Source organism: Cherax quadricarinatus, chromosome 41 (genome assembly GCF_038502225.1).
Source record: "Cherax quadricarinatus isolate ZL_2023a chromosome 41, ASM3850222v1, whole genome shotgun sequence".
Lineage (NCBI taxonomy): Eukaryota > Metazoa > Arthropoda > Malacostraca > Decapoda > Parastacidae > Cherax > Cherax quadricarinatus.
The window spans coordinates 9,581,694-9,598,875 of record NC_091332.1 but is presented as its reverse complement, the minus strand read 5'-3'; the positions used below and the strand labels follow the sequence as shown (position 1 = coordinate 9,598,875).

Below are 17,182 nucleotides of genomic sequence, written 5' to 3'. Positions count from 1 at the left end.
CAACAGAACACATGACCATAACACAAGGCACAGATCACTCTTTGATGTTCCTCGTGTTCATCTCACACTATGCAAAAACTCAATGCACATAAAAGGCCCTAAAATCTGGAATTCATTACCTGTAAATATAAAAGAAACACTACCTGTTTATAAATTCAAGTCTCTACTCAAAGATCACTTACTCACCCAAAACCAAATAAATACTGAATAACTGAACCTTATAAATTGTATATCTTAAATGTTTCTCACAATTATATCACATAAATGTTAAACCTAAAACCGAATCTAACTTTATTATTTTTTAAATACACTACCTAACAGAATCCTTCATATGACCTGTCTTTGTAATACTCACTTGTGCTTTATAGTAATCTGTTTACATTAATGTTTTATCACTGACTTCATCATTGCTTAGTTAATCTTAAGTTAATTTTAAGCCAGCCCGTAATGCTATGCATAGTATAAGTGGCTTTGGCATACTGCTCTTATCTGTATTTTTTTTTTGTACCTCTGTATGTGTGCACAAATTTATAATAAATAAATAAATAAATAAATACAGTAAGCTAAGACTCGACCCCTGCAACCACAAATAGGTGAGTACACACACATATACAGTGGAACCTCGGTATGCGACCTTAATTAATTCTAGAAGGCTGTTCGAGTGCCCCTCCGTTTGAGTATCGAACGAGTTCTTCCCAACCAATTTTCTGTTTGGTTGGCTGTTATCACTAATTGTTGTAGGCCACATGGTGACTTATTTATACAAATAATACAAAAAAAATGCGAAGAAACACAAAATAGTTTACAGCGAAGTTCTGGTAGGTCGTATTTGTTTGGTAGAGTGCTGAGCTTTGTTTGAGTAGGGAGCTGGTCATATACCAAGGTTCCACTGTATATACACTCATACTCATGCTCACACTCAGACTCTCACTCTCTCACTCCCAGACTCACGCACTCTCACTCTCAGACTCTCACTCTCAGACTCACACTCTCAGACTCACACTCTCTCACACTCTCTCTCTCACACTCACTCTCACACTCACTCTCACACTCACTCTCACACTCACTCTCTCATTCACTCACTATCACTCACACTCACACACTCACACTCACTCACACACTCTCACTCACACTCTCACACACTCTCACTCTCTCACACTCTCACTCTCTCACTCTCACTCTCACTCTCACTTTTTTTTTTTTTTTTTTTTTTTTTTTTTTTTTTTTTTTTTTTTTTTTTTTTTTTTTTTTTACACAGGGTTTGACAAGGTTAAGGATCCCTAGCTTTATTGACAGCTATTTACAGGTTAAGGATTCCTAACTTTATTGGCAAGCTAAGAGCTGTTACCTACATCAGCTCATTTGAAAGCATTTTTATTGTTATGAGACATACAAGTAGGAAACAGGATGAAGTTGGAGCCATCTGTGGGCCAGCATTTTCATTTGATCAACTGACTTTATCTCGTTGACATCATTATCCTGTACGAATGTGTTCCATACTCGAGTCATCCTGGGTATATATGATCTCAGATGGAGTGATGTTCTGGAGAAGGGTACAGCCAGAGTGAAGTTGCTGCTTTCTGCCCGTCTTGTGGCATAAAAGCTTGTTTCACGCTGTCCTCGAAGTGGATCCAAGTGTGGTATTTTGACAATATTGGCCTTGTACATAACAGTAAGGCCACCCACATCCCTCCTATGTTGAAGGCTCTGCTGAAATGACAGATCTATCCAGGATGGGTCCAGGCGAGAGATGAGACGTCTTGCTCTGTTCTCTACTCTGTCAAGCAGTCGCAGATGAGAGGGGGGGCAGGCAAACCAAGAAAGTGGAGCATACTCAAGGTGCGAGCGTACTTGTGCCTCGTACAGGATCTTGCAACCCCTACTGTCAAGCAGATGGGAGATACGGTGAAGTGCTGTAAGCTTCCTGGCTCCCTTGTTTGCAAGATTTACAACATGGTTCTTCATGGTTAGTTTGGAGTCAAATTTCACCCCAAGGATATCAACTTCTTCTCCAGGTGCCAACATCCTCCCATTCATCCTTACTACTGCACCAGCATTACCATCATGGTGCCTAGAGATGATCATCATTTGCGTTTTCTCAGGTGCAAATGTTACTTGCCATCTATTTCCCCAAGCTGATATAGCTCTCAGCTGGTGATTGATGTAGCTTAGAGCAGCTGGCATTTCTTCTCTTGGATAAGTGAATGTCAGTGTACAGTCGTCTGCATATGCATGTGATTCTGGGATGAGATGAAGAAGGTCGTTGAAGTAGACATTCCATAACAATGGACCCAGCACGCTTCCTTGTGGAACACTTGCCCCAATAGGATGTCTTGCTGATTCCGTTCCATTGAGAACTACACTTAGAGATCTACCATGAAGGTAATCATTGAGGAGACATAGCGTAGAGCCTGCAATTCCTAGTGCTTGAAGTTTTGCTAAGAGGCCTTGGTGCCACACCCGGTCGAAAGCGCCAGCAATGTCCAGTGCTACCACACAGCTGACTTTGGATTCATCCAGTGACTGGTGCCACTTAGTGGAGAGGTTTAACAACAGATCAGCAGCAGAGTAACCTTTCCTGAAGCCATATTGTAGTGAGTGGTAGTCAAAAAACTCTGTCATTTGTCTTGAGATTATTGTCTCAAGGATCTTACCAGTGATTGACAGGAGTGACACTGGTCTGTAGTTGCTGATTTCTGCTCTGCTCTTCTTTTTGTGAACAGGGACTACATTTGCCTCTTTCCATAGAGAGGGCCATTTACACTGTACTAGGCAGTGCTGAAAGATGCGAGTTAGAGGTGCTGCTAGCTGGTCTGCACATCTTCTCAACAATCTTGGGCTCAACTTGTCTGGGCCCACAGCCTTTTCTTGGTCAAGCGATTTAAGTAGGAAATGCACCTCCTCCTGCCTTATTGTCACCACTGACAGTTTTGACACAGTTCTTGCAGCTAGCCAAGGAGGGTCCCTTGCTGGATCAGGAACTTGCATTTTGGTAGCAAAGTGTTCAGCAAAGAGGTCCGCCTTCTCTTGACTACTAGTAGAGGTGGTCCCATCCTGTCGATTTAGAGGTGGAATAAGTTCATCAGGCAGATAACCTTGTCTGTCCTTGACCAGGGACCACCAGGTTTTGGAGCCTACCCTACCTGATGCTAACTTTCTTTTAGTGTCCACCTCCCATTTAGCAATGGCCCACTTTTGAACATCACCCATATGCCTACAGGCTTGCATGTGCAAGTTCCTGTTATAGGTGGTAGGATGTCTCTTATACCTTCGCCATGCTTTGTACTTAGCAGTAGCAGCCTCTCTACAACGAAAGCCAAACCAAGGCTGATCTGTAGGCTTCGTCACATATTGCCGGTGAGGAATATGTTCTTGTTGTAGATTAAGGATGTGTCTTTCACTTGGTTGTCAACATCCCCTTGGAGAAGAGCATTCCAGTCGGTGGTGGCGAGCTCAGAGCAAAGGGCTGGCCAATTACCTCTTTCCCATAGCCAGGTTGTGCGTGTGGACTCCTCACCTCGTTCTGTTGGGATCTTAAGTGTCGTAAAAACAGCCTTGTGGTCAGACGATCCAACGTAGCCGATGGGTTGACGAGTGACTATGCCTTCTGCCAGATCACTCACTACTGGGTCAAGGGAGGAGCCAGAGATATGAGTAGGGAAATCAACAAAGTTTCTCATGTCAAACACTGCAAGAAGGTCATCAAAGTCCCTCTGTATAAGGTGCTGGTTGAGGTCACCAACAATTATAATATGTTTACAGTTGTGTTGTAGCAGAAGGGAGTCAATATTTTCCATTAGGAAGTTGATAGGGTCTGCATGTTGCCACTGAGGTCTGTACATTGCACATGCTAGTACAGAGGTACTAGTGTTTATACAGAGCTTGAAGAACATCATTTCAAGATGTGTAGGGGTGACAACATCAATGTGCTGGGCATGAACACTTTTAGAGAAGCACACAGCAACACCTCCTCCTTGCCCTTGCCTGTCTCTTCTCATCCATGAGGTGTAGCCAGCAATTCTTGCAAAATTTTCTGGAGTCCTGTCATCCAAAAATGTTTCAACAACAGCTATCATGTCAGGACGTCGAGTGTTCACAAAACTATGTGTGAGCTCTCCAACATTAGTAATGAAACCTCTAATGTTGGCCGACAGGATGCTGATAGACTGGCTCCTCATGATGAAGTGGTCAGCTTGAGGTGGTGGGTGTGTAGGGAATGTAAGGTGCCTGCCCTTGAGAGAGGTAGGGTACTGAGGCAGCTGCAGGGATGTAGGTCTGTGGTCTTGTATAAGGCACAATCCCACCTGCTGGGCTGAGATAGGAGTAGCTAAGTGGGTGACGTGTGAGAGTGTTCACCAATTCAGAGATCCTGCTGGTTTGTTCTGAAAACAGGTCTCTAAACAGGTGGCCCTGTCTGTCAAGTTCCTTTTTCTTCTGACACTGGACCTCCTTATGTCCTTTCTTGTAGCAGTAATTACACCTCTCTCACTCTCTCACTCTCACTCTCTCACTCTCACTCTCTCACTCTCACTCTCACTCTCACTCTCACTCTCACTCTCACTCTCACTCTCACTCTCTCTCTCTCTCTCTCTCTCTCTCTCTCTCTCTCTCTCTCTCTCTCTCTCTCTCTCTCTCTCTCTCTCTCTCTCTCTCTCTCACACTCACTCTCTCTCTCTCTCTCTCTCTCTCTCTCTCTCTCTCTCTCTCTCTCTCTCTCTCTCTCTCTCTCTCTCTCTCACACACACACACACACACACACAGGGAGGGGACACAGAACCAAGAGGCCACAATTGGAAGTTGAAGACACAAATGAGTCAGAGAGATAGTAGGAAGTATTTCTTCAGTCATAGAGTTGTAAGGCAGTGGAATAGCCTAGAAAATGACGTAGTGGAGGCAGGAACCATACACAGTTTTAAGACGAGGTTTGATAAAGCTCATGGAGCGGGGAGAGAGAGGGCCTAGTAGCAACCGGTGAAGAGGCGGGGCCAGGAGCTAGGACTCGACCCCTGCAACCACAAATAGGTGAGTACAAATAGGTGAGTACACACACACACACACACACACACACACACACACACACACACACACACACACACACACACACACACACACACACACACACACACACACACACACACACACACACACACACACACACACACACACACACACACACACACACACACACACACACACACACACATATGCCGCCAATCTCCCACCAAGGTAGGGTGACCCAAAAATGAAGAAACACTTTCACCATCACTCTGTCACTGGTTTTCTAGAGGTAAGCCATCATAACAGTTGAGGTGGCCTGGTGTTAGGCTAAAGCTCCCACTTCACACACGGAGGGCCCGGGTTCGATTCCCGGCAGGTGGAAACATTTCGATGCATTTCCTTACACCTGTTATCCTGTTCACCTAGCAGCAAATAGGTACCTTGGTGTTAGTCGACTGGTGTGGGTCGCCTCCTGGGGGATAAAATTGAGGACTCCAATGGAAATAAGTTAGACAGTCCTTGATGACGCACTGACTTTCTTGGGTTATCCTGGGTGGCTAATCCTCCGGGGTTAAAAATCCAAACGAAATATTATCTTATCTTCTAAACTGCAGTATCCTCATTCCTTCACAGTGCAGGCACTGTACTTCTTACCTTGTGGACTCAAGTCTGGCTAACCAGTTTTCCCCGAAATTCTGGATGCAGTTAGAAAATGCCTATAAATGCCTGTTTTTATAGTTTAAACCCTAAATATGCTGCCAAAACACTTTAATTTAATTTCAAACTCACCTTCATGCATCACCCTCAAAAGAAAAAGAATGTAAAGATAAACCTGTATACAGTACTGTACTGCTATGTCTCCCACAGTGCTAGAATATAAAATGCCTGTGTTACCCCCATACATACTGTAATTCATACAAGCCCATTTTCTTTGGTATACTGTAATTCGTGCAACTGTTTTCTTTGATATATGTACTGTAAATATATGGTAATAATTTAATTTGGTAGGGTGTGCAAAAGAAGTAAATTAAAGGTGAATACAGGAAAGAGTAAGGTTATGAGGATAACAAAAAGATTAGGTGATGAAAGATTGAATATCAGATTGGAGGGAGAGAGTATGGAGGAGGTGAATGTATTCAGATATTTGGGAGTGGACGTGTCAGCGGATGGGTCTATGAAAGATGAGGTGAATCATAGAATTGATGAGGGAAAAAGAGTGAGTGGTGCACTTAGGAGTCTGTGGAGACAAAGAACTTTGTCCTTGGAGGCAAAGAGGGGAATGTATGAGAGTATAGTTTTACCAACGCTCTTATATGGGTGTGAAGCATGGGTGATGAATGTTGCAGCGAGGAGAAGGCTGGAGGCAGTGGAGATGTCATGTTTGAGGGCAATGTGTGGTGTGAATATAATGCAGAGAATTCGTAGTTTGGAAGTTAGGAGGAGGTGCGGGATTACCAAAACTGTTGTCCAGAGGGCTGAGGAAGGGTTGTTGAGGTGGTTCGGACATGTAGAGAGAATGGAGCGAAACAGAATGACTTCAAGAGTGTATCAGTCTGTAGTGGAAGGAAGGCGGGGTAGGGGTCGGCCTAGGAAAGGTTGGAGAGAGGGGGTAAAGGAGGTTTTGTGTGCGAGGGGCTTGGACTTCCAGCAGGTATGCATGAGCGTGTTTGATAGGAGTGAATGGAGACAAATGGTTTTTAATACTTGACGTGCTGTTGGAGTGTGAGCAAAGTAACATTTATGAAGGGATTCAGGGAAACCGGCAGGCCGGACTTGAGTCCTGGAGATGGGAAGTACAGTGCCTGCACTCTGAAGGAGGGGTGTTAATGTTGCAGTTTAAAAACTGTAGTGTAAAGCACCCTTCTGGCAAGACAGTGATGGAGTGAATGATGGTGAAAGTTTTTCTTTTTCGGGCCACCCTGCCTTGGTGGGAATCGGCCGGTGTGATAAAAAAAAAAAAAAAAAAAATTAATTTAGTAAAGGTAAAGTTAAATACGTATGTGTATGGAAATTTTGCTGAATTTACATTAATATTTATGTTACAAAATTATTAGATTATATTTTTCTTAATATTTAGTGTTAAAACGCATAATAAATTGTATATTGCCATGAAAAAAAATTCCGCAAATTTGCAGGGATTTCCACGAACAATTATTAGTTAGGTTCTAAGGAAAAATCTGTGAATTCGGAACCGCAAATTCACCGGGGTCCACTGTATTTTTATTTAACGTATATCAGTACACTTTCAGTACAAATATTTATTTGTAAAAAACATGATCTACAAACATATGTGATTTTTTAGTGTATGTGTAATATACAAAGTTGCATATTTTATAAAAGCTATATTTAACACATCAGTCGTTTCTCAGCAAGGCAGGGTGACCCAAAAAGAAAGAAAAAACTTTCATCATCATTCGCCACTTTCACCATCACTCATACGTAATCACTGTCTTTGTAGAGGCGCCCAGATACGACAGTTCAGATGTCCCTTCAAACTGCCAATATCCGAAACCCCTACTTTAAAGTGCAGGCATTGTACTTCCCATTTCCAGGACTCAAGTATGGCTAACCAGAAAAAATGTCAGAGGATTGTGCAGCAGCCTGGCCAACACATTTCCTCAAAAACAAAGGCTATATTATGCACATTTTTTGGCAGTTCTTTAATAGTTTGAGTTATAATTTTTTTTTAAATGGGTAGTACAGTAATTGGATTTCAACACTGAAATTTTATATAAATTTAAGCTTCCATATTTGCAAAGGGATTGGCCTCTTGCTGGAAGGCATGCCCTCTTCACACCATTGCAGGAGTTAATTTTTCTCATTTTTTCTAAAATATATTGATTATTTGTATAATGAACAGTACTGTGTACTGTATACTCAAATATAAGTTAAGGTTCCAAAGTCATTTTTTGTTAAAATGTTGGGGCAATATTTTAAAGAGGTTTTGAAACTAAAAGCATAATCCCTACACTGAAAAACATAAGAATAGTGAGGTAGTAGGCTTTTTGACACTATCAACAAAGAAAACAAGGTCACAACTGTACAATAATGTAACAAGGTGCTGAATAAATTACAGAAAGTATAGCATGTTTTCATAAAGAGTGGTAGACTGCTGGTGAGGTACCCACTGCTAACCTCAAAGCTATATGATGAGCTAAATACAATTACAGTTTTCAAATATGAGAAATCTTTGTTAGTTCAATCCAAAAATGAGAAAGAATATTAAAGATCTGCTCACATCCACCAGTTCCATTCATTCTCAAATAGTATATTGCCACACCAATGATATGTAGTATGAGATATTGATGTGATGTTGGTAAAGAGAGACGAATGCTTTTTATAAAAATGCTTTTGCGGCAAATTTTGGCCTACACTCTGGTTTTTTATCAAGTCATAAACGAATAAACCTGGTAATTGAAGGTGAGCAGTGTAAATAAAGGTTGGCCCCACTTTACAGCGGGGCCATGCTTTGCTTTACGTCATTTTGCTAATATAATGGTTTTCAGTTATACGTTCATTTATTGAGACTTCCTACATTAAATATATTCACCACTCTAAGCTAAGGACAAAAATATTTTAAGTTTAGTAATGTGTGTACTGTATATACATTTTTTAGTGTCAATTGTTATCAGGCTTTTATATACATTTGAAAATGAAGGAAAAAAAAAGTGTGTGTGTGTGTGTGTGTGTGTGTGCTGGGTCATATTTCACTTTACAGCAGTAGCCTGCAACCTAACTTGCTGTATAAGTGGGGCCCTCCTGTAGTAGTAGTAGTAGTAGTGAGGTGAAAAGAAAGTGAATTAGCAGTGAATTATAACAGCAATTTTATAATTTATTTTATTACTTAATTTATAGCAGAATTCATATCTGCTACTAGAGGGCAGCAGATATGGGGTTGAAATTTCACTTCCTCGTCAATGATATCTCAGTGTGCAGTGTCAGATACTTGAAACATTTGTAGCTAGCCAGAGTGAAGTCACAACATATGCAGTGTAGGAGATGAATTGCAAATTCAAGATTTGTAGCCCATATAGCTGAAGGGTTAAAACACAAAGTTATGTGAATATTTTGACATCAAGATATAGTAACAAATTGATAGTGCTGAAGTTTGTTGTAGTAATAAACATTATCAGTGTTTTCCATTTCCAAACATGCAGACATAATTTTAGAATTACGGTTTCACAGTGTATCAGTTTAGAGCAGTGGTTCCCAAACTGGGGGTAAATTACCCCCTGGGGGTAATTTAACCATTTTTGGGGGGTAATGGAGGGGTGACAGAAAAAAAAGTTATGAATTCTGAAAATCAAGAAAACAATGCGGTACCCGGTATGAGGATTATTGTTAACTTTGTCTTAGTATATAAAGTTGTAAAGTAAACCTATTATAAGTAAGTAATAAAGTTAAACCAAATAACAATAAACATCAAAAACTAATATACAGTATTAGAAAAGAAGAAATATATAGCTAAGTGTGTGGAAACCCAAAAGTATTTTGACAAGTATGCTTCAGGACAAAAGTCACTCAGTAGCCCAGATCGACCTGTCCAGTACGCGTCACTCACTTCCTGAGGCTGCCTCTATTTCACACTGTCAGTTTATCTGTGAGCATCAGTGAGGTAGACATAAGCTGGTATGAAGCCAAGAATTCCTAAACTAGCTTCAAGTATGCAACTCCATCCATCCCACTGATGTTCTTGACATCTTTGGTAATAGTCATTAGAGATGCACAATGTTCAAATACAATAAATAAAAGAAAATATCTCAAGTGTTTTAATTTAGCCACATATATCAATAATAACAACATTTTGTGAAAGGGGTAACATGCTTTATGTGGCATGTTAAATTGTGTAACAAGCTGAAAAAGTTTGGGAACCACTGGTTTAGAGGAATATTTAAAGGTAAAATTAGTTAACTACAGTATCTTAGGAAATGTAATTTATAACATGTTAGTGATGACTGCTTGAGTATAGTATTTGATGAATTTATAGATGATGTTCCTTCACTAGTGTGCCCATATGCTGGTGAAAGACTTTCACTCCAAGGAATTAGTGTGTCCCTTGTCCTCAGATGAAACTTGATTACTTCCTATTCCTAAGGTTCTATATGACCCTTATAAGTTCATTGTTTTCTCCCTGAATATGTTATGATGATGATGATGATAATAATAATAATAATAATAATAATAATAATAATAATAATAATAATAATAATAATAATGTAGATACTGTGCAGTACTTAAGTTAAATACTTGTCTAGAACTGAGATAAGTGTTGCCTAATATTTTTACCTCAGCAATTAAAGAAGCCTGGATGGCGGCCTCCTAACTGGGCTTTTGCTTGTGTGTGGACATATTTGTATTCTACCATGGGTTATGCATCGTACCGAGTCTGGGTGGAGCTCGACAAACCTGATCTTCTGGCACCTGCTAGCCTGCCTTCACCCCTCAAGCTCTTTATTTTGCAAATTCTGCTGAATTGGCTGTGGACACCTATTTTCTTTGGTCTAAAGCAAATTACTATGGTGAGATTTTTAATTTTGCTCTTTAAAAAATAATTTGTTAGTATGTATTTAATTTGTACTAAATAGTGCCATCTACAAGGAATATAAAATATAGTGATAGAAAATAATAAAAGTTGGTGTACAGGTTCATTGTTGATTGTGGTAATTATATATTAATGCATTTTAGCAGGAAAAATGTCAGGATTGTTTGATTTCCAGTTTGTAATTGGAGGAGCAACAATACGATTGCCATAAGTCTTAATTGGTACAGCGTTTGTTGTATGGATTCCAATTTTTATTTCTTTTTCATAGCTTATCAGCATCTTTTCTTGAATTATTCTTTAATATTTTGTCTTTCTCATTTTTGGATTGAACTAACAAAGATTTCTCATATTTGAAAACTAATTGTATTTAGTTCATCATATAGCTTTGAGGTTAGCAGTGGGTACCTCACCAGCAGTCTACCACTCTTTATGAAGACATGCTATACTTTCTGTAATTCATTCAGCACCTTGTTACATTATTGTACAGTTGTGACCTTGTTTTCTTTGTTGATAGTGTCAAAAAATCATCTTTATATATTTCCTATATCTTTTCATAATCTTATTCTGTAAGTGGTTATTGTCTTTTTTTCTTATTTACCAACAAAGGTATGTTTAGAGTTTCCAGTCTTTCTGTGAAGTTCAGCTCTCTTAGCTCTTGCAGTCATTTTGTGATAAATCTTTGGATATTTTTTTGTTTTAGCTGCATATTTTTTTAGTGGACACCATGTATGAAGTTGGGAGCTGTCACAGCTGCTTTTGAGAGATTCAAAGGGAAAATTGCAAGGCCTGATGAAAGAGTTTGGGAAAGTGTATAAAAGGCATAGGGGATGTCTCATAAAGCATGAGACATCCCCTATGTACAGTACTTGCACTCTGAAGCAACAGTGGGGGTGTTTCAGTTTTGAGGATCATTTGAAATGTGATGTCCCTGCAGTCAGCGAACAGTCTTGTGTTAGATAGGAGTGAGTGGAGGCAAGTGGTTTTCATGATTTGATCTACTGTTAGAGTGTGAGCTAGGTAACATTTATGAAGAGATTCAAGGAAACTGGTTATCTGGACTCAAGTCCTAGAGGTGGGAAGTACAATGCCTGCACTCTGAAGAAAGGGTGGGGATGTTACTGTCAGTGCCCTTCTAGCAAGACAGTAATTGAATGGGTCACTCTACATCAGTGGGATGTGTCAGGAGTGTTAAAAAAAATCTTGTTTAAGCAGTGTATTGAAAAATCATCATAAAAACTGTTTAAAAATCTTATCTAGGCACTGTATTAAAAAATCATAATAATAAAAACTTTAGGAGTCAATATGTAATAATAAAAATAATATAATATCTTTATTTCTACATGATCAGTTATGGAAGGAGAAAAGAGAATATGAATGTGTAAATTCAAGAATTATGTGGATTAAAGTAAAGGTTGGATGCGAGAAGTGGGTCATAATAAGCGTGTATGCACCTGGAGAAGAGAGGAATGCAGAGGAGAGAGAGAGATTTTGGGAGATGTTAAGTGAATGTATAGGAGCCTTTGAACCAAGTGAGAGAGTAATTGTGGTAGGGGACTTGAATGCTAAAGTAGGAGAAACTTTTAGAGAGGGTGTGGTAGGTAAGTTTGGGGTGCCAGGTGTAAATGATAATGGGAGCCCTTTGATTGAACTTTGTATAGAAAGGGGTTTAGTTATAGGTAATACATATTTTAAGAAAAAGAGGATAAATAAGTATACACGATATGATGTAGGGCGAAATGACAGTAGTTTGTTGGATTATGTATTGGTAGATAAAAGACTGTTGAGTAGACTTCAGGATGTACATGTTTATAGAGGGGCCACAGATATATCAGATCACTTTCTAGTTGTAGCTACACTGAGAGTAAAAGGTAGATGGGATACAAGGAGAATAGAAGCATCAGGGAAGAGAGAGGTGAAGGTTTATAAACTAAAAGAGGAGGCAGTTAGGGTAAGATATAAACAGCTATTGGAGGATAGATGGGCTAATGAGAGCATAGGCAATGGGGTCGAAGAGGTATGGGGTAGGTTTAAAAATGTAGTGTTAGAGTGTTCAGCAGAAGTTTGTGGTTACAGGAAAGTGGGTGCAGGAGGGAAGAGGAGCGATTGGTGGAATGATGATGTAAAGAGAGTAGTAAGGGAGAAAAAGTTAGCATATGAGAAGTTTTTACAAAGTAGAAGTGATGCAAGGAGGGAAGAGTATATGGAGAAAAAGAGAGAAGTTAAGAGAGTGGTGAAGCAATGTAAAAAGAGAGCAAATGAGAGAGTGGGTGAGATGTTATCAACAAATTTTGTTGAAAATAAGAAAAAGTTTTGGAGTGAGATTAACAAGTTAAGAAAGCCTAGAGAACAAATGGATTTGTCAGTTAAAAATAGGAGAGGAGAGTTATTAAATGGAGAGGTAGAGGTATTGGGAAGATGGAAGGAATATTTTGAGGAATTGTTAAATGTTGATGAAGATAGGGAAGCTGTGATTTCGTGTATAGGGCAAGGAGGAATAACATCTTGTAGGAGTGAGGAAGAGCCAGTTGTGAGTGTGGGGGAAGTTCGTGAGGCAGTAGGTAAAATGAAAGGGGGTAAGGCAGCCGGGATTGATGGGATAAAGATAGAAATGTTAAAAGCAGGTGGGGATATAGTTTTGGAGTGGTTGGTGCAATTATTTAATAAATGTATGGAAGAGGGTAAGGTACCTAGGGATTGGCAGAGAGCATGCATAGTTCCTTTGTATAAAGGCAAAGGGGATAAAAGAGAGTGCAAAAATTATAGGGGGATAAGTCTGTTGAGTGTACCTGGTAAAGTGTATGGTAGAGTTATAATTGAAAGAATTAAGAGTAAGACGGAGAATAGGATAGCAGATGAACAAGGAGGCTTTAGGAAAGGTAGGGGGTGTGTGGACCAGGTGTTTACAGTGAAACATATAAGTGAACAGTATTTAGATAAGGCTAAAGAGGTCTTTGTGGCATTTATGGATTTGGAAAAGGCGTATGACAGGGTGGATAGGGGGGCAATGTGGCAGATGTTGCAAGTGTATGGTGTAGGAGGTAGGTTACTGAAAGCAGTGAAGAGTTTTTACGAGGATAGTGAGGCTCAAGTTAGAGTATGTAGGAAAGAGGGAAATTTTTTCCCAGTAAAAGTAGGCCTTAGACAAGGATGTGTGATGTCACCGTGGTTGTTTAATATATTTATAGATGGGGTTGTAAGAGAAGTAAATGCGAGGGTCTTGGCAAGAGGCGTGGAGTTAAAAGATAAAGAATCACACACAAAGTGGGAGTTGTCACAGCTGCTCTTTGCCGATGACACTGTGCTCTTGGGAGATTCTGAAGAGAAGTTGCAGAGATTGGTGGATGAATTTGGTAGGGTGTGCAAAAGAAGAAAATTAAAGGTGAATACAGGAAAGAGTAAGGTTATGAGGATAACAAAAAGATTAGGTGATGAAAGATTGAATATCAGATTGGAGGGAGAGAGTATGGAGGAGGTGAACGTATTCAGATATTTGGGAGTGGACGTGTCAGCGGATGGGTCTATGAAAGATGAGGTGAATCATAGAATTGATGAGGGAAAAAGAGTGAGTGGTGCACTTAGGAGTCTGTGGAGACAAAGAACTTTGTCCTTGGAGGCAAAGAGGGGAATGTATGAGAGTATAGTTTTACCAACGCTCTTATATGGGTGTGAAGCGTGGGTGATGAATGTTGCAGCGAGGAGAAGGCTGGAGGCAGTGGAGATGTCATGTCTGAGGGCAATGTGTGGTGTGAATATAATGCAGAGAATTCGTAGTTTGGAAGTTAGGAGGAGGTGCGGGATTACCAAAACTGTTGTCCAGAGGGCTGAGGAAGGGTTGTTGAGGTGGTTCGGACATGTAGAGAGAATGGAGCGAAACAGAATGACTTCAAGAGTGTATCAGTCTGTAGTGGAAGGAAGGCGGGGTAGGGGTCGGCCTAGGAAGGGTTGGAGGGAGGGGGTAAAGGAGGTTTTGTGTGCGAGGGGCTTGGACTTCCAGCAGGCATGCGTGAGCGTGTTTGATAGGAGTGAATGGAGACAAATGGTTTTTAATACTTGACGTGCTGTTGGAGTGTGAGCAAAGTAACATTTATGAAGGGATTCAGGGAAACCGGCAGGCCGGACTTGAGTCCTGGAGATGGGAAGTACAGTGCCTGCACTCTGAAGGAGGGGTGTTAATGTTGCAGTTTAAAAACTGTAGTGTAAAGCACCCTTCTGGCAAGACAGTGATGGAGTGAATGATGGTGAAAGTTTTTCTTTTTCGGGCCACCCTGCCTTGGTGGGAATCGGCCGGTGTGATAATAAAAAAAAAAAAATATTTCTACAAGTACATGTACTAGGTATACAGGCCTAGCTGACATCAATAACATACTTCTATATAGAAAGTCTCTGGTTATGCAGAGCATTTCAGGCAAATTAGGTTAGTTTTATCCCTGGATGTCCCACACCAGTTAACTAACACCCAGGTACCCATTTTACTGATGGGTGAACATGGACAACCGGTGTAAGGAAACACGCCTAGTGTTTCAGCCCTTGCTGGGAATCGAACCCAGACCCTCACCGTGTGAATTGAGAGCTTTTATCACCAAACCACGGGCCACCTAGTGTTACTAGAAAATTGCAATGAAATACTAACCCTTAAACTGTCCACATGTAGATCTAATCTACGTGTGCGTGCAAATGTAGATCGTTTTATTTTTCGTTCCTTCAGATTTGGTGCGATAGGCCTGAGTTACCCAGACATGAAAGAATGGGTCTGCGCACTCAGTGTGCGCAGTATGAAAAAAATCGGGGACCACTTAGTACCTTGTGGGAGCACCAGTTCAATTGAGCGCCAGCTAGAGCATATAGCGTGGCAAACACCAGGGATTCACTGATGTCATGTCATATTAACACTCCAATTTTAAGATGAAAGTAAAAATAGGTTAGATAAATACATGAGTGGGTATGAGTTGGACCTGACTAGCTTGTGCTGCTAGGCCAGATGCTGTGCTTCCTTCAGTGGATGTGACCTGACTAGGTGGGTCAGTTGGTCTAAGCCAGGAGGTGACATGGACCTGCCTTGCATGGGCCAGTAGGCCTGCTGCAGTGTTCATTCTTTCTTATGTTCTTATGTATTCAGCAGACTGGTCAGCTGGCCAGATGGCTGGATGGCTTTGGCTGTCTCTGTCTGTATCTGTCTATATCTCTGTCTATGTCTATATCTCTGTCTCTCACATGTACACATAAATACAGTTATTATACATAGTGTAAATTACTTGGGATAACCCAAAAATTCCAGGCAAAGTGCTATACTAGTGTTTGTAGATATAAGACATAAATAAACATGACACAAGTAATAGCAGTGTCACTTGTTCAGCAATCAAGGAGCAGCTCATAAACCACAAACCAACAGCTTTACTAGCTCCTATAAATAAAGACCTATAAATACTTTGTATATATTTCTAGACAATAGTAAATGACCCAGGCAGGTGAAAATGTTCACCTGTCGGTGTGATTGTTACTATTTGAGTACTATTTCAGTACATAATATTAGTGTCAGATCAGAGATTGGCTATGAAATCACAAGAACTATTATAAATTGTAATTATCAGAACATAAAAATTATATAAATTAAAATAAATATGAGAAAAAAGGTAAATCGGCAACACTTCTGCAAGCGGTAGGACAACAGGATGTTGACATCAGGTGAGCATCCAGAGGCAACTTCCCAGTCGTATATCTTGGTAATTACTGGTTCTAAAATTTTTTTTTTGGTCTTATAGTACACAGAAAATTGCCCTCTTTAAAAAAAAAATTATTTGTCAAAATATTCGGAGCGCCACGCAGTTGAATGTAGATCTACGTTTGGACAATTTAACCTGTAAATGGTCCAAACGTATATGTATGCTTTTTCAACATTTCAAAGCATGTAAAAAAAGTAGATCATCTTTTTTTTTTATTTACATTTGAAAATGTGTAAAAAACTTAGGTCTACTCTTTTTTTTTTTTTTTGTTATATTTGAAAATATGTAAAAAAACGTAGATTTACATTTGGAGCACTACGCATGTGAACGTTGATCTGCTTGGACAGTTTAAGGGTTAAGGGTTAAAATGTGTGTGCATGCATGGAAAAGACTGTGTAATTTAAATGACAATTGGCTTTCAGAGTGCAAATAGAAGCCATAGGATTATACTGTGACAAATGTTTATAAAGGTACATATTAAAAAAGGTAAGAAAGTTAAAGATATGGTATTCATTTAAGGCATACAGTGGTTAGATAAGATTATATGATGTGGTAGCTTATATTGGATGAGTGTCCATGTAAATTAATATATATATGATTGTAATGTGTGGTAATAAATTTGCAAATGATATTGAAATGCAGGGAGAAGGATTAAATTATGGAAAAGATTTAGTATTATATGTAAGCAATTTGTGAGTAAACCACATGATCCACATATATATATTTAGGAGTTTTACAATAACAAACACCAAAAATTATTAAGCATTACAAATTTGCAATGCTCAAATTTATTTGGTACGTATTTTGTTTCAGGCTGTGATCGAGATTTTTCTTCTCACTTTTGCAGTCCTACTCACTTTGTTAACATTCTGGGAAGTAGATAACCTGGCAGGACTTATTAGTGCCATATTTGGTTTGGTTG

The 17,182-nt window shown here is 39.7% G+C and overlaps 1 protein-coding gene across 5 annotated transcripts in view; it reads left to right on the top strand.

Moving 5' to 3' along the window:
- LOC128695762 (uncharacterized) overlaps nt 1-17,182 on the top strand; it is a 93,092-nt gene that overhangs the window by 11,928 nt on the left and 63,982 nt on the right. The gene's annotated exons all lie outside the window — the stretch shown is intronic.